General features: G+C 36.0%; 1 long non-coding RNA gene and 1 pseudogene across 2 annotated transcripts; one reads left to right on the top strand and one right to left on the bottom strand.

Moving 5' to 3' along the window:
- Nucleotides 1-5,944: 5,944 nt before the first annotated feature.
- Nucleotides 5,945-13,005, top strand: LOC132252800 (uncharacterized). Of its 2 annotated transcripts, none has more exons than XR_009464569.1 (2): nucleotides 5,945-6,560; nucleotides 12,719-13,005. It is a non-coding gene; the product is annotated as an uncharacterized LOC132252800 (long non-coding RNA). The 2 variants fall into 2 exon arrangements; XR_009464570.1 differs by lacking the exon at nucleotides 5,945-6,560 and adding an exon at nucleotides 6,567-11,470.
- A 785-nt stretch (nucleotides 13,006-13,790) lies between these two features.
- On the bottom strand, nucleotides 13,791-21,748 carry LOC132252799 (uncharacterized; annotated as a pseudogene).
- Nucleotides 21,749-24,792: the final 3,044 nt, after the last annotated feature.

The raw sequence follows: 24,792 nt of genomic DNA, 5'->3' as shown, positions 1-24,792 counted from the left end.
TGTTTAAAAAATGTGAGAACGCCCTTTAAAATTTTTACTTCTTTAAATTTTATTTTATTTTATTTTTTCACTTCAATGTCTTTTATGTTTTCATATACTAATTACACTTATATTTGATAGAATTCATGAAAAAAAAAATGGAAACCAAAAATACTCAAAAATTAGTACATCACCATTTTAATTTTTTAACAATAAATACTTATTTTAATTTATTTTAAAAAAAATTTAAAAAGACTAATTATACCTACAATGATTGAAAATGATGCAATTTCTAACTTCAAATACCAATTTTATTGTTTTTCATATTTTTAATATTTCATCCAATATTTTTCACAAATAAATTAAAATTACAATAAAAATTATTAATAATGCAAATTTCAATTTATTACTAGTACATCACCATTTTAATTTTTAATAATAAATACTTATTTTAATTTATTTTTCTCAAGGTGTTAGGTTTATCGCTTTATACCATAAAATAAACGACAACTTTTCTTTCACAAATATGTTTAATCTATTTAATAGTATAAATTAAATTATTAAATCATTAAATTGATTTATCAAATAACCTCTAGATTATTTTTCAATCCTATTTCAATTAAGAATCTCATATTATGGCTTTAAATAGTTGGTGACACCTCTATTTATAAGCTTTATCAACCAATTCCATAACAAATTTATAAAAACAATCCTCTTTGAATTCAAATATCTTCAACCACATCTTGCCACCTTGTTGACCCCGCATTTCGGCTCATGCGTTCCCCACTCGAATGACGAGCTCAATTTTTATTTGAAAAATTCATTTTTATTTTATTAAGAAAATTGACTTGGAGTCGCCACTCATTTTTGTTTTATTTTTAAAGGGTAAACAAAATAAGAAAGAAAAACCCTAAGTGTGACTCCTTATTTTGGAAAAGGTGGTCTGTGAAAAACCGGATCGGGTTCGGGGGTCAGGTTACTTATCAGGAAGGTACGGTATGAATCGTAAGCACCCCTCTAAGTCCCTAAATGGGTCTCTATTAATAAAATGAAGCAATCATGACAATTAATTAAGAGATCAATGAATACCCGGAACTATCATGCACATATGGGAATCTAAACATGCATACAGAAAAATGACCCGAGCGGGTGTAGATGCATACCTGGGCAGTGATCCATAAAGCGCTATCAAGAAGTGAGGTTAACGCGCAATTAAGGAATAATTTCGAGCATGTCATAGAGCAAAATAAAATCGATCATGCATGACAATTAAATCAAACAAACAATCAATCAATCATAAGGAAATCACATATGTTGGGCCCCCACCAAAGCCCGATTTATATTGCATGAATTAATCTCACGAATCCCATTATTTCGGAATTATGAAGATTCGTTCTTGCTTATTAAAGTCCAGAGGAGCAGAAGATTGTTTGAAAGCCAGAGCGGAATTAAAACTATTCGGGAGAAAATTAGATTTTTTAAATTTAATTGAAAAATTGGAATATCGAAGATCACTAGAAAATTGGAGTTTTAGAATTTATTTGGAGATTAGACTTTTAGAGATTGAATGTGAGAATGAGAATTTTTAGAAACTGAATCTGAAAGAGGTTGGAATTTTGAAAACGAAAGTTGATGTGTAAAAATTGGAAATCCTAGAAATCATTCGAAGGCGGAATTTATAGAAATAATGAATAAGATGATAATGATAATGATAAGGGAAAATTAGGTTTTGGGCTCTTGATATGGGATTGTAGACCCCCCATGAGAGGGCTTATGTTTTTTTTTATTATTATTATTTTTATATATTTCTTTTCTCTGACCACCCCGGGATTTATGCTGATGGGGGCGGCCAGATTAGATGGAGAGGCAGCGGGTAGGTAAAGAGAACCAGGCTGGCTGACTGGTGAGTGATGGGGGGCAGAGCAAGTTGAGACTTGCTGAGGAAGACACGGGACAGGGAGGATAGAAAGGAGATAAAAAGAAAAGAGGGAGCTTTTGCTGAGGAGGAGAGAGTTACAGGGAGGCAAAGGAAACGCTCCAGCTTTATGGATGAGGCTCCATGTTTGTCTCATGCGATATCTCTTGATGCTATGTTGTTCGGAAACTGAAGAATGAGTTGCATGATCATGCATGGCCACGTGATGCCCGCCACACTCATTTCTTGCTCAGCATACCCATTTTCTCCCTTAAACCTATCCACTGCAAGCTGCCTCCACCATTTTCCCTCTCATATCCGCCATCGCTCTCCCCGTCTTCATCAGAGGTGCGTTTGTCCGAGGCTTGGAGAGCTTCACGACCCTCCATACGCGCATGGCGTCGTCGTTCTTGCACCGGCCACCATGGCAGCAGCGTCTTCTGGACTCCACCACGGCTCCCCTCCTCATCACGTCGCCAGGCCGCCACCACCCGCTCCGGCTACGCGCGCGCCTGCACCAGCCACCATGGCAGCAGCGTCTTCTGGACTCCGCCACGGCTCCCCTCTTCATCGCGTCGCCGGTGGTGGAAGGCTCCCTTCGAGGTTGCCGCGCGGGTGGAGAGACAAACGGAGAAGAGGATAGCTGCTTGAGGCCTGCCCGTAGAGACCTTAGGCCCAGAATTGAGTTGGGGCACTAGGCCCAAGTCTGGAGGGGGAAGAGGTGTTTGTATTAGGCTTGCCCATGAAGACTTGGGCTCAGATTTAAGTTGGAGCCCAGGCCCAAGCTCTGATGGTGATGGTGCTTTGGGTTTGCTCTTGGTGACAGTTTTGGGCCTGGTTGAAACCCAAGCCCAATTGCATTGCTGGATGGCCTCATGCTCCCCATGCTAGCCACTCACGCGGCCCAAGCCCATGTTGAGATAGCCTATTTGGCTTTTCTAATTCTAAATAAGTTTTCAAGCCTCTAACCTTTGTGATTAATTAATTTATTCATTCATTTTTGTTTTTTATTTTATTCTATTTCTACCTAATATGTTAACTCAACTTAAACATCACTAAAGGATAAATTATTAGGATGGAAATATTGTTTTTAAAAACCCAAAATAATTTACATTTCATCTTCTTTGCTTTAGTCATGTCTAATCATCATATATGAAAATTTTTATATAATTAATTTATGTTGGCTTCAATGAATTTTCTACCATCCAAATTTTAAGTCCCATCTCCACAACTTATGTCTTTTAAAACCATTCTTCAAAAATCCGACTTCCTAAATCGATTTTCAATTTCAAATATTCGACTACTTACTTTCATCCGTTTAAATATTATTCTCGTTATTATTATTATTAGTCCGCATTTGTGTATTTAATTCTTTCAAAAATTCCAATAGTTAAAATCCAATCTACCAAAAATCATCACATGTCTTAATTTAATTCTTAAAATACTCTTTCAAACCTTATGTTCATCAATTTGAATTATTATTTTATGTTCTCCTATCTATCTATGCCAATCCTTCAAAAATCCTAAATTTTAATTTAATTCTTGTTTAAATCATACTTTTATAAATCAAATCACTATCCCGTATTTATTATTTATTCAAAGTCCAATCTACCAAAAATCATCACATGTCTTAATTTAATTCTTAAAATACTCTTTTAAACCTTATGTTCATCAATTTGAATTATTATTTTATATTCTCCTATCTATCTATGTCAATCCTTCAAAAATCCTAAGTTTTAATTTAATTCTTGTTTAAATCATATTTTTATAAATCAAATCACTATCCCGTATTTATTATTTATTCAAAGTCCAATCTACCAAAAACCATCACATGTCTTAATTTAATTCTTCAAATACTCTTTTAAACCTTATGTTCATCAATTTGAATTATTATTTTATATTCTCCTATCTATCTATGTCAATCCTTCAAAAATCCTAAGTTTTAATTTAATTCTTGTTTAAATCATATTTCCATTAGTTAGAATCATTGTTCCCGTATTTATTATTTATTCAAAGTCCAATCTATGAAAGAAAACCAAGATCACATGTTTTAATTCTTCAAATACTCTTTTAAATCTCATATTTATCTATTAGGATTATTATCTTATATTATCCTATCTTATTCATACCAATCCTTCAAAAATCTCATACTTTAATTTAATTCTTCAAAATACTTGCTTAAATCATATTTTCATAATTCGAATTATTAATCCCGTATTTATTATTTATTCAAAGTCCAATCTATAAAAGAAAGTCAAGATCACATGTTTTAATTCTTCAAATACTCTTTTAAATCTCATATTTGTCAACTTGAAAACCCCATGCCTTAACTAAAACTTCGATCCCAAAAATTCTACCATCCATCTTTATTCACCGAAATGTTATTTTCGTTAATTAGTATTATAATCACATACCTAACTATTTAGTCAAAGTCATATCCCTTAAAAATCCAACGCCCTAATTCCAATTCTCAATTAGAAAAATTCCACTATCCTCCTTTTTATTCGTTTAAACATTATTTTTGTTCGTTAGTATCATTACTTCATACTTATTTACTTATTTACTTCGATCATTAAAATTCAATTCTTCAAAACCGGACTTCCAAATTTGACCTTGAGACTAAAAAAATTCCACCATTCTCTTTTATTCATTCACATATCATCTTTGTTATCATTGTTATAAATTCCATGTTTACTTATTTCTTTTTTCTAAAAATTCCAATAATTAGAGTCCAATTATTCAAAGATCCGACTTTCAAACTTAATTTTCAAAATCCCACTATTCACTATTCATCCGTCCAAGTATCGTTTTGATTAATTAGTAACATTATTCCATACTTACCTGTTTATTTCTCTTAAAAATTTCAATCAGTAAAGTCTAATTCTTCAAAATTCCGATTCCTAAGTTTAGCTATTCGAAATTCTGATTGTCCTATCTCCGAACTTCATTTTCAGTTTCTCGTGCTCCAATTCCCGTATTTATCCCGTTGCTTATCATTATCATTGTCACTATTGGTTTATTCATTATTTCTATAAATTTTGCCTTCAAATGATTTTCAAGATTGCCAACTTTTTATAAATCGACTCTCATAATCTCTACTTCTCAAATACCTCACAATTCTGTTTTCTTTCAAAATTTAATTCCCAAAGCCCTAATTTTCGTAACTTAGTTTTCCTCAAAAAATCCCGAACTTTCAAATAATCCCTCAAAATCCCAATTTCTTTCAAATTTAATTTCCAAAATTCTCATTCTTACATCTAATTCCTACGAATCCGATCTTCAAATAAACTTTACAACTCCAATTTTCTAGCGATCTTCGAGATTCCAGTTTTTCAATTAAATTCCAAAAAATCCGATTTTCTCTCAAATAGCTTAATTCCATTCTGGTCTTCAAAACAATCTTCTGCTCCTATGTTTTAAAAATGTTTTGAAATAAGCAAAGAATCAAATTTTGTAATTCCGAATAATGGAGTTATCGGAATTGATACAAGCAAGACGAAAGGGGCTTTGGTGGGGGCCCTACATATGTGAATTCTAATTGACTGATTGATTGATTTAATTGCCATGCATGAGATCGTCCTTTAATTGTGTATTAACCCTCCTCTCTTGATAGCGCATGATGGTTCGTTGCCCAGGTACGCACTCATTCCCAATCTGGTTAGTCTATATGCATCTTACTGACTCTCATATGTGCATGATAGTTCTGGGTATTCATTGATCTCTTAATTAATTGCCATGATTGCTTCATTTTATTAGTAGAGACCCATTTAGGGACTTAGAGGGGTGCTACGGTTCATACCGTACCTTCCTGATAAGTAACCTGACCCCCGGACCCGATCCGGTTTTTCACAGACCACCTTTTCCAAAACAAGGAGTCACACTTAGGGTTTTTCTTTCTTATTTTGTTTACCCTTTAAAAATAAAACAAAAATAAGTGGCGACTCCAAGTCATTCTTTTAACCAATAAAAATCATCTTTCAAATCAAAATCGAGCTCGCCATCGAGTGGGAAACGCATTGAGCCGAAATGCGGGGTCCACAGGGATATTAATGGTTTTGGAAACCTAAGTGTATAAAATATGAGATGTCACTGTTAATTGGTAAAATAATATCCAAAACATGCATTATGTCCTGTTTACTTTTCTTCTTCCCAGATTGCCCCTAAATTTCTCCATGTCATCAGCAAATTATCCCATGTCAGCAGAGCACAAAGAAACCCGACCCGAGAACCAGGAATCTCTCTCTCTTCCCGTCATTTTGCCCTAACCCCATCTCAGGAAATTCCCAATTTCTAAATTTCTCATCTTCTTCCCACAAGCCCCTCGTTGAATTTGCTAGCTACCTCTTCATGTCGCGGCATTTCGTTCGACAACCCTTCAATCAAATCTTTCTCATATTTCAGATATGTGGGTTTTCAAAGCCATATATCTTCCATAGCAGCCTGCAATCACAACTTTCCCTTTTTAATACGCCTGCTTCACTTGCTCCAATTTTAAAGTGCCCAAAAAAATTTTCACTTGCGTAATTTCCTCACGAAAATGTCTTCCATCGAAACTTCAAAGGGAATCCTGGAAATCGGAAAGTTCGCTTTCTATGTCTCAATCCCGATTGATCTGATGTATACTTTGGCAAACAATTCCGAGAATATGAAGAAACTCGTCCAGAAGGTATTCTTTTTCCTCAGTCGGTGCTATGAAATTGGTGTGTTCTGGTTATTGAATCTGTGATTACATGACACCTGGGGATTTTTTGAAGTAAAAGAGAAGAAAATGCTTAAGAAAATGGACCATTCTGAAGCATTTTATTTTTCTTTCATCCGAATGGTCCTTAGTTTGTGGAGAATATTCTCGATAGGGCTGAACTAGTTTTTCTTTCGAAGATTGAATCGAGATTTATTACATTTTTGTGGTTTGGAAAATCCTTATTAATTGGTTGATAGAGTAATTTTGGGGATCCATCATTGATGTTAGACATTTTTTGAATTGGGAACTATTCTGATTCTTACACGTCGTGTTTAGGTCTAACATTTTCAGACTATAAACTTCTTAGATACGTGTCCAATGTTCCTCAAAAGTCTCCTTACTTATACAGGAATCAAATATCTCTTTTTTACTCGCTTATACGAATTTATGAATGAAGCAATGGTAAGTTAGTATAATTTCTTAGGAATTTGATCAAATAGAATCTGCCTATCCACCTTTGCTAAAAGGATTCTCGAGGCTCTCAGAGAATTAATGGTAAACAATAAGGATAGGGAGAATAAGGAGATAAAGAGCAGAAGTAAGACAAGGTAGCTCCAAAATATTGGGGTTGTGACAATGTTGATAATGTTGCTCTAGGCAAAACATGACTATGAAAGCAGACTCGACATGGGTTTCCCCCAAACACTTGGATTTTGCCTCTGGTTTCACAGGCTTTTTTGAAGTATGGCTAGATACTAGACCAGTGATAGCCCCAAACACTAGGATTTTGCCTCTGGTTTCACGGGCTTTTGAGATACAAGAAGGGACTAGGCTTGTATATAATATTTTGAGCTGCTTTTAAGGTTTATGGCACATTTTTTTATCTCTTAATTGGATTTGAAATTCAATACAACACCCTAAATGGTTGTTTACTAGTGATCTTATGTTTTTTTTTTGTATTTTCCCAATGAGATGTTTTGCAACAATAAATGGTTGCTTAGGTGTTAAGGAATGTTTTAAAAAATTTCTTAAATAAAATTTTAAATTGTTTTCAAGAATAATTTTTTTTTTTTTGAGAACTTAAATGTGAAAAACAGTTTTCTTGGCTTTTTCTCCATGAATGCACTAGAAAGAGTTTTTAAGAAAAGAAATGAAATCATCAACCCAATCAAAGAGAGAGAAAAAAAAAAAGAAATGATGAAATTATCAAAATGTTTCCTAGTTCGTGTTAGTTTTGTGTTGTAAGAAAACATGTACGCTTGCAAGCTTGGTTAAAATGTGTGAAAATCAATGATACATATCAAGGTAGCTTATTTAAATCAATGATCAGGTTCATATTTATTACGTCTTAGGTTTTATTAGGTAAGTAGAGACTTATGTTTTAATTAGGTAAGTAGAGACTTATGTTTTAATTATTCTTGTTGGTATTATCCTTTATTCGTAAAAGCTAGAATTCATATTTGTATGTCTATCATCTTCTGAAATACATTCATATTGTTTGGTGGAAGTTTGATGTATATTTTTGAATTTACTTTGATTAGTTTTCTTAAGACTTTTGTTGTGCTTAGGAGAGAATTTGATTAATGTGCTTCTAAAGGATTGTGGACTATGTTGCATGGGTTGGGGTATGAGTGTCAAGTGCAGGTGTTTGTCTAATTGTTCAATCCTTCATAACTCAAATTTTAGGTTGTGAAGACTTGGCTAAAAATGATCCTAAAAAGGGGCATGGACACCTTTTCCCTCTAAAAAAAAATCAATTAAAATAAATTGACATGAAAATAAATTGACAATGAAAATAAATTGACAATGAAAATATCCTATTTAAAAGCTCCCACCTTAAGGTACCCTAGGTACTACCTTAGCTAAACATGAACTCAACCTCTCCCAAGCCTTGGGTCTTCCTTTGTGACCCTTAGAGCATCCCATTATGTGGTTCTCTTGAGTGCTCAGGTGGTCCACCAATGGTTTTTTGGGACTGTACCTTAGGTACACCTTAATGACCTTTAAGTATTACCTTAAGAGACCCTAGGTACTACCTTAACTAAACTTGAACTCAACCTCTCCCAAGCCTCGGGCTTTCCTTTGTGAGCCTTAGAGCATCTCATTATGTGGTTCTCTTGAGTGCTCAAGTGGTCCACCAAAGGTTTTTTGCAATTGTACCTTAGGTACTACCTTAAGAGCCCTTAGGTACTACCTTAATGGCCTTTAGGTACTACCTTAAGGGACCCTAGGTACTACCTTAGCTAAACATGAACTCAACCTCTCCCAAGCCTCGGGTCTTCCTTTGTGACCCTTAGAGCATCCCATTATGCGGTTCTCTTGAGTGCTCAAGAGGTTCATCAAAGGTTTTTTGGGACTGTACCTTAAGTACTACCTTAAGGGCCCTTAGGTACTACCTTAATGACCTTTAGGTACTAGCTTAAGGGACCCTAGGTACTACCTTAAGGTAAACATGAACTCAACCTCTCCCAAGCCTCGGGCCTTCTTTTGTGACCCTTAAAGCATCCCATTATGTGGTTCTCTTGAGTGCTCAAGTGGTCTACCAATGGTTTTTTGGGACTGTACCTTAGGTACTACCTTAAGGGCCCTTAGGTACTACCTTAATGGCCCTTAGGTACTACCTTAAGGGACCCTAGTTATTACCTTAGCTAAACATGAACTCAACCTCTCCCAAGCCTCGGGTCTTTCTTTGTGACCCTTAGAGTATCCCATTATGTGGTTCTCTTCAGTGCTCAAGTGGTCCACCAAAGTTATTTTGCACTGTACCTTAGGTACTACCTTAAAGGCCCTTAGGTACTACCTTAATGGCCTTTAGGTACTACCTTAAGGGACCCTAGGTACTACCTTAACTAAACTTGAACTCAACCTCTCCCAAGCCTCGGGTCTTCCTTTGTGACCCTTAGAGCATCCCATTATGTGGTTCTCTTTAGTGCTCAAGTGGTCCACCAAAGTTATTTTGCACTGTACCTTAAGTACTACCTTAAGAGCCCTTAGGTACTACCTTAATGGCCTTTAGATACTACCTTAAGGAACCCTAGGTACTACCTTAGCTAAACTTGAACTCAACCTCTCCCAAGCCTCGGGTCTTCCTTGATGACCCTTAGAGCATCCCATTATGTGGTTCTCTTGAGTGTTGAAGTGGTCCACCAAAGGTTTTTTGGGACTGTACCTTAGGTACTACCTTAAGGGCCCTTAGGTACTACCTTAATGACCTTTAGGTACTACCTTAAGGGACCTTAGGTACTACCTTAAGGTAAACTTGAACTTAACCTCTCCCAAGCCTCGGGTCTTCCTTGGTGACCCTTAGAGCATCCCATTATGTGGTTATCTTGAGTGTTGAAGTGGTCCACCAAAGGTTTTTTAGGACTATACCTTAGGTACTACCTTAAGGGCCCTTAGGTACTACCTTAGTGGCTTGAGGTACTACCTTAAGAGACCTTAGGTACTACCTTAAGGTAAACTTGAACTCAACCTCTCCCAAGCCTCGGGTCTTCCTTGGTGACCCTTATAGCATCCCATTATGTGGTTGTCTTCAGTGTTGAAGTGGTCCATCATTGGTTTTTTGGGACTGTAGCTTAGGTACTACCTTAAGGGCCCTTAGGTACTACCTTAGTGGCCTTCAGGTACTACCTTAAGGGACCCTAGGTACTACCTTAAGGTAAACAGACTCTTTCCTTTAAGGAGATAAGAGCTTTGATGAACCAACTTGGAGAAAATTTGACAGTAATGATGACATGGAGTCAATATGGGGATGAACTCAATCAATGGTACTAGCAAGGTAAGCAATACTCCCATTTAAAGGATATGTATGTGTTTGGGGGGTGGAGTCACATTTGAGTATGCTTAGCATTTGTCATGTTACTGAAATGCATGCTCATCCCCAATCTGCTTCTAATATTAGGAGTATGCTTAACGAGAAATACATTACCTGCATAAGTTGCTCAAAAGTTCATCTGTTCAGTGTGCATGCAAGTTATACTAGCATATAAAATGAAAAATTGCAAACAGGACATGTGGAAAAGGTCTAATGTTAGATCCCAGATTTGATTCATAATCCAATGTGTCATTTGTTTTTAACTATGGTTAAACTTGAAAGAAAGAAATTTAAAATACTTTCACTCAAACCAACTTTATTTGGTTGAGAAGTTTGTACCCTATCCAATTTCACCCAAACACAAGGTAGTAAAAAAACATTATCTGTAATTGTACATGTCAGCAGCAAGGATGGCATGAATGTCCTTGTTCTCAATGTAAGATAAAGTGTATATCTCGGGGACATGGGCTCTAAAATGCATGGCAACTATGATAACTGACCAATATTTGACCCATTTCGATGAACATAGATAATGTATTTGGAGACTGGCTCAAAAAGGGATAGGAGAGTTAAGATGATCTCACTGGGTGAGTCTTGGATTTGGAATTTGAGGGCCTTCTGAACTCTTAGGAATCAGATCTGCTGGTATGCTGATGCTGACAATTGATTTGGTTTATCCATACATGGGCTGGCTTGAGACTAGGTTCTGGAAAACATATGCTCACCTTGAATCACAAAATAGTGTAAGAGTGACATAACCTGAACCTAATTTTTATGAATGTTATTGTATGATGGTACTTTTAGAAAGCTGAACTCAAACCCAACCACATCAGACTTGGTGTGATCATAGTTTGATAACTATATTGCAACATCCCATTTGATGCATGCATTTTAATGGAAAATTTTCAACTACTTTAAAAGCTAGTCGCCGAAGCCAGTTCTTAGAGTGTTGCTGATTTGTGCTGTTTATAATGAAATGTGGAACCGTGCTTACATGCAGCCATTTCCTGCAAAATGCAGAGGCTTAGGTCTGCTACTAGGCAGCCCATTCTAGCACCCTAGAAAAAGGAGCCTACATTGGGTAAGCAAGCTTCCTATATCAAAACGTGCAACTTGGGTTCATGTAGGAGCATCTGTATAATATTTTCCCATTTATCTGCTGCAAATGGTTCTTTGTGATTTTTCATTGTTTGAGACTTTGATCAGTATGTTTGTTTTTTATTATTTGGGTGGATAAAAATCATAGATGTGGAATAGCCCAAATGCTTAAAACCTGTTTCATATGTGCCCTTCTCCTTTGCTGAAGAGAGTGTCTTGATGCTTGATCTGTGTCTATGTTAGATTGCATTGACTGGTTGGCTTCTTATTAATGGGGAGAAAACACATGATTTCATTTGATTTAACAGAGTATGCCTTTAGCAGAGCCAAATGGCAATGGGGGATTTCTGTATCAAAGCTGAAATAGTTGGGATTTAAGGATTTTATGAGTTGGGTAATAGTCAATTTTGTTGATTTGTTGTCAATCTTTGGGGGCACTGTTGGAGAGAGTAAAATTACAGATAGTTTGAACATCGTGCTTATGTATGATGGTATATTTGTACTTTGGCAAACTTCTATTTACTTCAAGTTTTCCTGAGTAGCTAAGTTTGATCTAGAAAATGGATCAATGTGGTGTGTGTTGCACCAGTACATTGAAATGTGGCATGATGGTGTAGGTTCATTTAGAGTATTTATTTAGAAAACAATAAACAATCTCAAATAAAATATCAATTTGCTTTTTCCATTAGTAAAAAGTGGATTAATAAAACATTTTATTTAAAATGAAACTCTCTGTTCTATTATATTTCGATTTGTTACTTTTAATATATTTTAATCCTCAAAATGATTCTGAAGGTGAGTGATTCTTTTGATTGTTAGTTATGTTGTGGGAATGAGAGTAAACCATGATTTGGAATATGTTATTTGGACCATAAATAACTAGGCTATTAGCATTTTTCTGTACCCTGCAGTGTCTAATACTTCACTTTGAATAGCATGGAACTATTGCTTACTGTTATTAAGAATAGCTTTGATTGTATATCTGATTCTGGGAACAAGTTGACTTCGTGCTAGCTTCATTTGATTTGGACAATAAATATCATTTTATTTAATGGCAAGAAAGCATGATTTTTCATTTGGTTCTTATTTAATTTTTTTACTGTTGTTGCTTTGGTCAATGTAATTTTCTCTACATGTATATTATGTTTATTTAATGTTACATTATAACCTCATTATGTTTTTTTTTTTTTGCTTTTCTCTTGAAATGAACGCTGATGTTTTGACTTAGCAGGTGAATTTAGGTTAAAAGATGAGTGCTCCGGATGCAACTCGAGCAGAACCTGCTCTTGTAATTTTGTATTTGAACAAAGCTGAAGCTAGGGATAAGATATGCAGGGCAATACAATATGGTTTGAAAATTTGGAGTGATGGACAGCCTGGTACTGCCCAAAATGTTGACAAATCAACCAGCTTGGCATGGAAAGTTTTCCATCTTTTTAAGGTTGGGTGATACCGTACATTGTGGTGTAAAACTTTTATATATATATATATATATATATATATTAATCTTGTCTCCTATTTCTGTTGGCTTCTCCATTGTATACATAAGCAAAAGGGCCACCCTTAGTGCATTAAAAAAAAAATTGATGTTGAACTTGCATTAAATCAAACACCAGAATGAGCATTCAAGTATCCTGTGAAAACGATGGACCTATAAGTACTGATTACAGATGCTTATGATGAGATGATCTGTTTGGATGAACTCAGGTCTCACAAATGGAACCATTAATATTTGAAGCCTCTTATACAAAATGGTACTATTTTTTACCTAGGTATTGATTGAATTTGTATGATAATGAACCCCAAGAACCATCCAGATGTATAGTTACAGAATTGTGACATGGTAAGTTAATTATGAGCTAATTCAATACGATCGTTTTAGTAACATTTTTTTCCTGGTGGACTCGGAACCTTAAGCCTCCCACAACCCCACCCAGTCCTCTTCATTACCACTTCAGGCAAAGGCATCAAGGGCAAAGTATTCAAAACCGAATTCACTCGCACCCAAACAGAACAATGGCATGCCTGTGGCAACACACAGTAAAATGAGATCATCCCATCTCAAGAATCACCTCACGCGTAATGCGCAACAAGGGTATAGCTCGTGATGTGAGCAATCAAAGCTCTGCTTGTGTAAGAAGAGATATCCTAACCCCACATTCAGGGTATATTCATTCCAGGCATGAACAAGTGTGGATCCCACCAGGAAAAAAAGAAGGCAAAATCTTACTCATGAGAATAAATATGGGCTCTGGCGAACTCTCAATGAGAAAGACGGCTATCAAGGGGCAAAACAAAAGTAGTTGAAGAAACAAATATGGTAATTGTGTCTTTATCCAAAAAAAAAAACGAAGTTTACCATCGAACATCTAGTTTCAAACATTTATGGGCATCACACCCATTTTCAAATCAAGGAGAACGATGGCAAAAAGCACCCCTTCACAATGTAAGTTTAGACTAATTTTAGTGTCTTCGAATCGTAGGCATAATCTGTGTATGAGACAACACCTTACAAAGTTAAAAGCCAGTCTATATATTCTTAGTGCTTCCCAACAGTTGTCTCCTGAAAAGCACAATAGCATGTTCTTTAGAAGACATCTGGATGGAAATGGCCAGGGATGGAGCTACTTTGCTGAGCCTGCCTCAGGTGCATTGAGAGTGCATAGTTATTCACGTGTTACACCATCACAAGATCAAATAATAGTGTCATTGCACTACAGAAAATTTACAAAAACACCAGGAAAACAATTTTTGTAATGATGATCTGGCTACCAAGAAATCATGTTTTGAATAAAAGATTGGGGAACTACTGAAAAGCAAATTTAAGAAAAACCATGCAATCTGTGAAATGGATTGAAACTTTTCCCATCTAAAATTAACTAACATGTAGTTCAGAAGATTTCAGGTTTATGAGCTTTACCTCTAGCGTTCTCAACTACTCCTGGTACTGGGTGACCACCTGCTTCAGGTGCTGTAATTCCTGGTTCCTCTCTTCACTCTCTTTCTGACGCTCATGCTGAATAGACACAGCCCGCTAGAGAATTATGTTCTCCTGAAGCAGAGCTTCCACTTGTTCCTTCAGCATCAAGTTTTCCTATAATAAGACAAACCATAAGTAAAACAACAAATATGATGGACACATACATTCTGCACCTGGTTGATAACAGTAACAGCAACAATAACAACAAATATCTAATACAAATTCATAAAATTAACAAATGATGATTCTAATTGTGGATACATTCTTCCTCATAAGGTAAAATCAATATTCAGGCAGTGATCCAATTACCAGCCAATCTTTTGGTCACTCCCAGCCATGCATCCTGCTTCCATTTCAGGATGTACTACTCTCTCAGCTTCACTCTATATCCCTTTTACCTCGATTTCAGGATCATCCCTCATTTGGCTTATCAAATCGAGCATACATTTAATGATCTATAGATGAGCTAGGTCTGATGCAAACCAGATGATTCATTCAGATGTACAAATGGATCTAGTAAGGGTAAGCCCACATTAAACCTAGTCTGCTCTTTTACCTAAAGTATATTTATTGTATGAACTTTGCTTTGAATGAGCCTTGCAAATGGAAAGTGCCATCATTCTACATGAACCATTTCTCAATTTCCTATATACATTTACTATTTTAAGTCAGAAAATGGTACGCTTAGAAAATGCATACCAACTTTTCACATCAAAAACTAAACATAAGAGAAACCTCAATCAAGAAGCAAAAAAGGCAGAAACCAAGAAATCATATAAAGAACCAAATGTTTGAGATGTATTATTGTACCTCACCAGCATATAATTCATCAACTTGGAACTGATTGGGAGATAAAACTCCAATTTCATCAGCAAAATAATCCTGCAATCAAAGATTAAGCAGTTAAGAAATTAGCATAAAGGATGTCATGAATATTTAGAATCTTTCAAACCAAAACAGTGATCATAAAGACCACTAAAGAAAACTTTAATATGCACAACAATTCTTCAAAGTTAATTATTTGAATAACACTACATTGATGGAAAATGGAACGTGGTGTATAGAACCATGTGCAAATATCTACAATGAGAAAATAATGCCTGCCAATGTAATTTAATTGAGTTCAGAAAGAAAGACAAAAAACAAATAATACTTGAAAGAAATACTTTACCTTCTTGCTAGCCATAAAATAAATCCTATCACCTTTCTTTATAGTCCCATCAATGACTCGAAAATATACGATCACTCTATATGGATCATAGTAACTGAAAAGGTTTGAAGAAATGATATTTATACACACCCAAATAATGCAAAGGCTAATATGTTATATGCTGAAATTAAAATAGCAAAGAGAAAACAAAAGAAGAATGCATGGAATAGGACAATTTGTTTTCAACATTAAAAAGCCCTATATTTTTGGGCCAAAATATGAAAGTTTATTATTTATGTTGTGAAAATATAATTTTATAAATGTTTTCTGAAACTTTTACATCAGCTGTTATTTAGACAACAGCAGCATTTAATTCCACAATAAATTCACAAGAGTTGGGCACGCAACATTTTGCACCAGCATCCCTCTTTTTACGCATATCTCAATCCAAAAAAACCAAACCCCACCCCCCAACACAAATAAAAAAGGCAAGAAAAAAAGCCTCTTCTCCTTTCAGTCTTTCAAATGTTCATTTATTTTCTTAGCAGCCACATTCATGCTTATGTTTACTTTCGGACTTACGCCTATCAAAAAAGGTAAAAATCAATTTGTGCATCATTCAAGGTTCCACTTCATTGATATGTTTCAGCCAATTCAAATATGAAGACATTTCAGAAATGCAATGTACAAGGCATGACTTTTAGAAATGGATTCTGAATTGCCAAGGTTACACAGCTTCCTTTTTCCAAGTTCAACCTTTACACAACCTTTTGTATCACCATAAGAAGTATATGGTAGTCAATTTCTATTTGGAAAATGTGTATCTATAAAAAAATTTGTCATGTAAGCCAGCAAACTCATTAGCTTGCATGTTCAATAAAATCACTAAGATTATAACATAATTAACTGGCATGTATGATATGCATTTGTTTATTCATTATGTAAGAATACTAGTATTGAATGTGATCTAAACTTTCATTCAATAATAAGAGAAGAGAGACCATGCATTATACAGGACAAGTGACAGACCATTAGAGCATAATTGAACTTGAGTTCATGAATGTTGAGAAGTTCAACCATGATGTGTGAGTCAGATACCTATCAAATATTAAAGCCCTCAAAGGTCTTTCTGCAGTATCACAGGATGGGGGAATCCTTAACTAAGGTAGTACCTAGGGTCCCTTAAGGTAGTACCTAAGGGCCATTAAGGTAGTACCTAAAGGCTCTTAACATAGTACCTAAGGTACAGTCCCAAAAAACAAAGGGTGGACAACTTTAGCACACAAGAGAAGCACATAATGGCATGGTATAAGGGCCACAAAGGAAGGCTCAAGGCTTGGGAGAGATAGAATTCAAGTTTAGTTAAGGTAGTACCTAAGGTCCCTTAAGGTAGTACCTAAGGGCCCTTAAGGTAGTACCTAAGGTACAATCCCAAAAAACCAATCGTGGATCACTTCAACACTGAAGAGAACCACATAATGGCATGGTATAAGGGTCACAAAGGAAGGCTCGAGGCTTGGGAGAGGTAGAATTCAAGTTTAGTTAAGGTAGTACCTAAGGTCCCTTAAGGTAGTACCTAAGGGCCATTAAGGTAGTACCTAAGGGCCCTCAAGGTAGTACCTAAGGTACAGTCCCAAAAAACCAATGGTGGATCACTTCAACACTGAAGAGAACCACATAATGGGATGCTATAAGGGTCACCAAGGAAGACCCGAGGCTTGGGAGAGGTTGAGTTCAAGTTTACCTTAAGGTAGTACCTAGGGTCCATTAAGGTAGTACCTCAAGGCCACTAAGGTAGTACCTAAAAGCCCTTAAGGTAGTACCTAAGGTACAGTCCCAAAAAAATCAATGGTGGATCACTTCAACACTGAAGAGAACCACATAATGGGATGCTATAAGGGTCACCAAGGAAGACCCGAGGCTTGGGAGAAGTTGAGTTCAAGTTTACCTTAAGGTAGTACCTAGGGTCCCTTAAGGTAGTACCTCAAGGCCACTAAGGTAGTACCTAAAGGCCCTTAAGGTAGTACCTAAGGGCCCTTAAAGTAGTACCTAAGGGCCCTTAAGGTAATACCTAAGGTACAGTCCCAAAAAACCTTTGGTGGACCACTTCAACACTCAAGAGAACCATATAATGGGATGCTCTAAGGGTCACAAAGGAAGACTTGAGGCTTGGGAGAGGTTGAGTTCATGTTTACCTTAAGGTAGTACCTAGGGTCCCTTAAGGTAGTACCTAAAGGCCATTAAGGTAGTACCTAAGGGCCTTTAAGGTAGTACCTAAGTTACAGTCCCAAAAAACCTTTGGTGGACCTCTTGAGCACTCAAGAGAACCACATAATGGGATGCTCTAAGGGTCACAAAGGGGAACCCAAGAAGCAAAATCCGGGAGAAATTTGTTCCGGTTCACATATGAGTCTGTTGAGCTGGCCCAAGGGGAAGGCATTTTCGGTATGAAATAACACCTCAGACCAGAGTGCATGAAAAGGAAAAATTTTCTTGAAATAGTGGACATATCTTGGGTTATGCAAACTTGTGTTTTGAAAACAATATTATTGGGAAATGGGGCCCCAAAACACAACTTTCCCTTCATAATTCCTGTGTTCATGGTGTACTTCCATTTTTGCTAGACGCCTTCTAATAAAATTTTATTTTCCTATTAACAAAAAATTCACAACTGCAACCAAAATCTCTAGCAACCAATTCTCTAATGAATGACCTATCTAATTCTATGTAATTTATTTCATAAAGTCATATTGGTTCTAACATGTTCAATGACCTTAGCAATCCAACCTGTATTTAGAAACTAGATAGGAGAAAAAAAAAATTTCACGTATAAAATGTGCAACACCTTTTATCAACTATCTCACACATAAAAATATTTCATACATACATACAAAAATTACCTAATCAATATATCGAAAGAAGACTATAAGCGTGTAAAAGCACCTTTTATCAACTCATTTTTTATACAAGAGGGAAGAGAAATGGAAGGTAACCAAAGGAGACCCATAAAAAACAAATAAATAAAGAAAATTACATTTAATGGGGAACCTCAAAAAGACTTGAAATCCTTCCAAACTTGTGTCCAAAAAAATATTTTCCATGTAAAGAAAGATATGGAACAAAATAAAATTGGATTTGAAGCTTCTTGGAGAGAACTATTTGAAAATTTACGATATAAAGGGGGGAAAACCTAAAAGAAAAGGGACAGTTTGGATTATCTTGTGAAAATGTGTCATGTTATATCACATGATATGAAATAATATATAACACGATATTTGATATTGTGCAATACAACCTACTTTTCCTATTGATTTGATAGGAATAGATACATCTTGCATGATACAAGTATACAACCCTCCACCTTTTGCAATGTGATATCATCTATCAATCAATTAGGCCTTTGGCAGTCCTCTTGATTTTCAAATGCTTCCAACACCCCGACAAAAAAAACTTAAACCCAAAAAAAAAAAAAAAATCTTTTTCCCCATAATTTCTGAACATACCATGTTCCAAAATTTTAAACAGGAAAAAAATTCAAACCTGTTATCATTCAAAACTAAAGCATAATTTTCCAACACAATCAAATACATCCATACCACGATTCCCACGTGCTGTTTTTTCCCACTATGATCTTCTCTTATAAAATAATCCATATGGCAATTACATTTCCTTTTAGGTTTCTCACCTCATAAAGAGCATAATCAGTTGTTGCCACAACTCATCTCATGGAATTGGAGGTAAAATGAATAAGTTATGTTGTGTTAACAAGATTTAACAAATACGTAAAGAGATTTGAAAAGGACCACCAGCATACCAGATCAGAAATACCTACTTATTCTGATGGCAAAAAATTCAAATATTGGAAAGCAACCACAGTCCAGTAAACCAAACTGTAAAGAACCTATTCACTACCCTTGGGGGCATTTCCTATTTTAGTTCTAAGTGCCGAAATATCCAGACTTCTACATCGACAAAATCACCCATTACAGATAATAAAATTAGAAAAGCATTTTGCCTATGAGAAAAAAGCTACCAAGATTGATCCAGACATAAAAATTATAACTATGTTTACAAAATTCAAAAAAAGAAAAATATAAGTGACTCGGCATCTAGAAGGCATAATGTAGCCATCAAATAAACAAACAAATAAGATAACCACGTAGTAGTTTGCATCCATGAGAACAAGATAAAATTTTTGCCCGTTAAAATATAGCAAGATAACATTCATAACTGGTTAAGATACAGACAAAAACACACATAAAAAATTACGAACCTACACCTGTGGATTCTGGAAGTCATCCATAGATGCAGCTAGAGCTGGTAGCACTCGTTGATGGTACTGAACTTGCAAATCTGGGCCCATGTCTGTGGACAGTTGCCCAATGGCATTAATAGCTGCCCATCGCACACGAGGATGGGGATTTGGGAATGTATTCAAAACCATTGTCACCATTTGCTCCAAATTTTTTATCATCACCTGAAAATAAAATAGTCAGAATGAATAACTATAGTAGCATGTAGGGACTATTATGATTTATTTCTAATAAATACAAACAAACAAGCAACACAGACAAACTAACAACCTATACTAACAAACCATATTAACAATGTATTCCCATTATTGTTTCCTCTCATTTCAAAACAAATTGACCACCTTTCAACCCATACTCCAAAATGTTAAATATTCACCTTCCTTAGTGTGGGAAGTATGTGTTTTTAACAAAGGTAGTAAATAATTTTCCTTAATGAAAATTGGGTTAAATACTTCACAACCAAACTCAATTACCAGAATTATGCTAAATTCCGGATAAACTCCACCAAGTGAGCAGTTAGAATACAAAAAAATCCTATGAGATTTTTATATAAGTACTTTGGAAAAAAGAAAGAAAGAAAGAACAATTTAAGAGAAAAGAACAACTCCAAGAAAATCCTATGAGATTTTAATCAAAGTACTTTTGAAAAATAAAAAAAAACAAAGCAAAATTAAAAAGAAAATAACAATTCCAATACCTTTGAACAGACTTTTGCGATCTGAGCAACAGCAATCAGAGTTGCATGGTGTTTTTGCCACTCCGGCACATCCAAATATGCCGGCAAAAGCTCTGAAGCAACAGGTACAATCATATTCCCACCCAATGAAATAACTAACCTATCCAAACACTCCTGCCCAGCATTGTAATTACTGCTCTCATTCGCATCCTCGTCCTCGCTATCCGCACTATGCAACCCTGGATCATCCTCAATATCCAACAACATCTTCATCAATATAGCAAAAAGCCTACTTAGAAACTACGACAACTTCCTCATCATCCCAGGTGCGCGCTCCCTCGCCTCTGCCAGAGCTATCACGAACTCCACCGCCAAATGTCGCGTCCCCTCCTCCAGGGTCTCAGCCTTTGCAATCTGTAACATAGACCCCACCACATCCACCAACTGCAGTCTCAGAAACCACGGCTCTGTCCCGACCAATTCGATCAACAACTTGAGCGCCTCTTTTGTCGTCGCCTTCTGCCCACAATTCAACGCCTCTGTTATCGTGCGCATCATCGCCGGCAACAAGTCCTGAAACCGATCCCGGTCCGTCGAACTCGACAAACACTGAATGAAATTAATTGCATCGCTCAAGGCCGCGATTTTCACATTGGAGCTCAACGACGACGTCAGACTCTGCAAAAACATCGAGTGTGGATGCTTGATATGAGAAACTAGGGTTTCCTCGATGTACTGCGCCAACTGCGCAAAAATCAAGAACACTGCCTCCTGAAGCTTCGTCGAATCGAAGGTCAAGCACTGAAACATAAACGACAACAGATTCGGCCACCCGTTCTCCAGCAAAATCGACGACGCCAACTCCGAAACGGTGTCGCACAGCTTCTTCGAAATGCTCTTCGCATTCTTCCGCTGAATACACCCTAACAAAATTGATTTCAACGATAACTGAGTGGATGCACTGAGCATTAGGTTTACGATTTTCATTGGATCCCAAAAACTGGAAATGGAATATCGAAATTGGGAATTTCATGAGATGGGGTTAGGGCAAAATGACCAGAAGTGAGAGAGACTCACTACTTTTGGTTCTCGGGTCGGGTTTCTTTTCAGTTTTGAGAACGAGTTCAAGTTTCAAATTGTTCTGCTGACATGGAGAGGATTTGCTGATGAGATGGAAAAATTTAGGGGCAATCTGGGAATAGTAAAAATAAACAGGAAATAGTGCATGTTTTGTATATTATTTTACATATTAACAGTGACATCTCATATTTTATACACTTAGGTTTTCAAAACCATAAATATTCCGTATCAAGAGCCCAAAACCTAATTTTCCCTAATGATAATAATAAGTAGCAGGACAAATACGGGAATTGGAGCATGGGAAACTGAAAATTAAGTTCGAAGATTGGACAATTGAAGTTTCAAATAGCTAAATTTAGAAATTGGAATTTTGAAGAATTAGACCTTAATGATTGAGATTTTTAAGAGAAATAAATGGGTAAATATGGAATAATGTTGTTAATTAATCAAAACGATATTTGGACGGATGAATAGTGAATAGTGGGATTTTGAAAATTAAGTTTGAAAGTCGGATCTTAGAATAATTGGACTCTAATTATTGGAATTTTTAGAATAAAGAAATAAGTAAACGTGGAATTTATAACAATGATAACAAAGATGATATTTGAATGAATAAAAGAGAATGGTGGAATTTTTTAGTCTCAAGGTTAAATTTGGAGGTCCGGTTTTGAAGAATTGAATTTTAATGATCGAAATAAATAAGTAAATAAGTATGGAGTAATGATACTAATGAACAAAAATAATGTTTAAACGAATAAAAAAAAAAGGATAGTGGAATTTTTCTAATTGAGAATTTGAATTAGGGCGTTGGATTTTTAAGGGATATGACTTTGACTAAATAGGTAGGTACGTGATTATAATACTAATTAACGAGAATAACATTCCGGTGAATAAAGATGGATAGTAGAATTTTTTGGATTGAAGTTTTAATTAAGGCATGGGGTTTTCGGAAGATTAGATTTTGAATAGATATGAAAATAATGATTCTAATTGATGAGGATAAAATTTAGACGAACTGTAGAATTTATAGGATTGAAAAATTGAATTAAGACAAGAGATTTTTGAAGAACTAGGTTTTAAATAAATAGACAAATACGTTATAATAATCCTAATTGATGGAAATAAGATTTAAACGAATTACTGAGAAACTAAATTAAGACAGGGGATTTTTGAAGGATTAGATTTTAAATAACTAAATAAATGTGGGATAATAATTCGATTTATGAAAATATGATTTAAACAAGTATTTGAAGAATTAAATTAAAAACATGGGATTCTTGAAGGATTGGTATAAATAAAATAGGTGAATGAATAGGGTAATAATTCTCATTGATGAACATAAGGTTTAAACGAGCATTTAAAGAATTAAAGTAGGACATGGGATTTTCTTAATGGATTTAGAATTCGAACAATTAATAATACGGGATGATGATTTGATTTATGAAAATGAGATTTAAACAAGTATTTGAAGAATTAAATTAAAGCATGAGATTTTTGAAGGATCGGTATAAATAAAATAGGAGAATATAAGATAATAATTCTAGTTGAATAAATATGAGATTTAAAAGAGCATTTGAAGAATTAAATTATGACATGGGATTTTCTTAATGGATTAGAATTCGAATAACTAATAATACGGGATGATGATTTGATTTTATGAAAATGAGATTTAAACAAGTGTTTGAAGAATTAAATTAAAGCATGAGATTTTTGAAGGATTGATATAAGTAAAATAGGAGAATATAAGATAATAATTCTAGTTGATAAATATGAGATTTAAAAGAGCATTTGAAGAATTAAATTAAAACATGTGATTTTGATTTATAGATTGGACTTTGAATAAATAATAACTAAGGGATAATCATGTGATTTATAAAAATATGATTTAAACAAAGATTTTGAAGTATTAAATTGAACTTAGGATTTTTTTCTTTTGAAGGATTGGCACGGAGCCTATCATCCACACAAACTGGGCCTGGGCTCCAACTCAAGCCCAAGTCCAATGTCTTCATTGGGCAAGCCTAATACAATAATCCATCACCAACTTGGGTCTAGTGCCCCAATCCAAGCCCAAGTCCAAAGGTGTCAATGGGCAAGCCCAAGGCAATTAAAGCCTTCACAAACTTGGGCTTCTCTTTTAGGCCCAACCCACTAAAATCCAAATCCATACTCATTTTCTCTTTGGGCCCTTCAGCCACGCTCTTCTTTTTCACCTCAGGAAGACTATGACGGAGAAAGCGGAGGTGAGAGAGGCGTCGCCGGAGGTCCTCGGAGTTGGTCCAAGCTGCCAACTTTCCGTCCCGCCGCCTCGATTACCGCCACCCATGCCACGTTCGCCGTCGTGTTCCAACGTCGGCGTCCGGGAGTGGAGCCAGCAGCTGCGGCCTGGTGTCAGCGTTCGGGAGTGGAGCCAACAGCCACGGCCTGGTGTCAGCGTCCGAGGACGCTTCCTCGGTCGAACCTGGCCATCTGGGGGAGAGTTTGCCACATGCGTCGCCGACAATGCTGTTGCCACCGAGTTCCTATAGCAGGCGGGCTGGGTAGAGTGGCTTTAAAGGGCGACGACGATGAGGGGAGAGTTGATGGTGGCACCTTCACGCAGAACGCGAGGTGCATGGGACTCGCCGGAGCACCGCAAGAGAGCCTCATGCTCCCAGAACTGCATCCGAGGCTCTCCATTTGCTGGGATTTTGGAGCTTTGGCGCTAGGTTCGAAATGGGGTGTGAGTTTTAAGCATCTCCGGCTGCTGTCCTGGTAGACGTTTTCTTCTAGTGTTTTGAGGGGTGAGAAAAATGAGAGGAAAATGAGGAGGAAAAATGGAGGGTATGAGTGGATGAAGGACATGAGGATACAGAGAAAGAATGGGTTTTAGGCGATATGTTTAGATGGACACATGCATGAGGGTGCGGGTAGAGAGAGATAGAGATATCCATGCATGCTCCAAGCTCCACGTACAGGGAAGGACAAAGAATATATGTATGATTCTGATGCTCTCATATGCATAAATATCCTTAAGTGAAAATCATAAAAAAAAAACGAGAGAGTAGCAGAAAAGTTGCATCCAAACAGTGAATAAAAGCTAAAGACATCAAGGAAAATGCATGAA

This window comes from Vitis vinifera, chromosome 2 (assembly GCF_030704535.1).
Source record: "Vitis vinifera cultivar Pinot Noir 40024 chromosome 2, ASM3070453v1".
Lineage (NCBI taxonomy): Eukaryota > Viridiplantae > Streptophyta > Magnoliopsida > Vitales > Vitaceae > Vitis > Vitis vinifera.
Note: the sequence above shows the minus strand (reverse complement) of the source record. Positions and strands in the feature narration are given on the sequence as shown.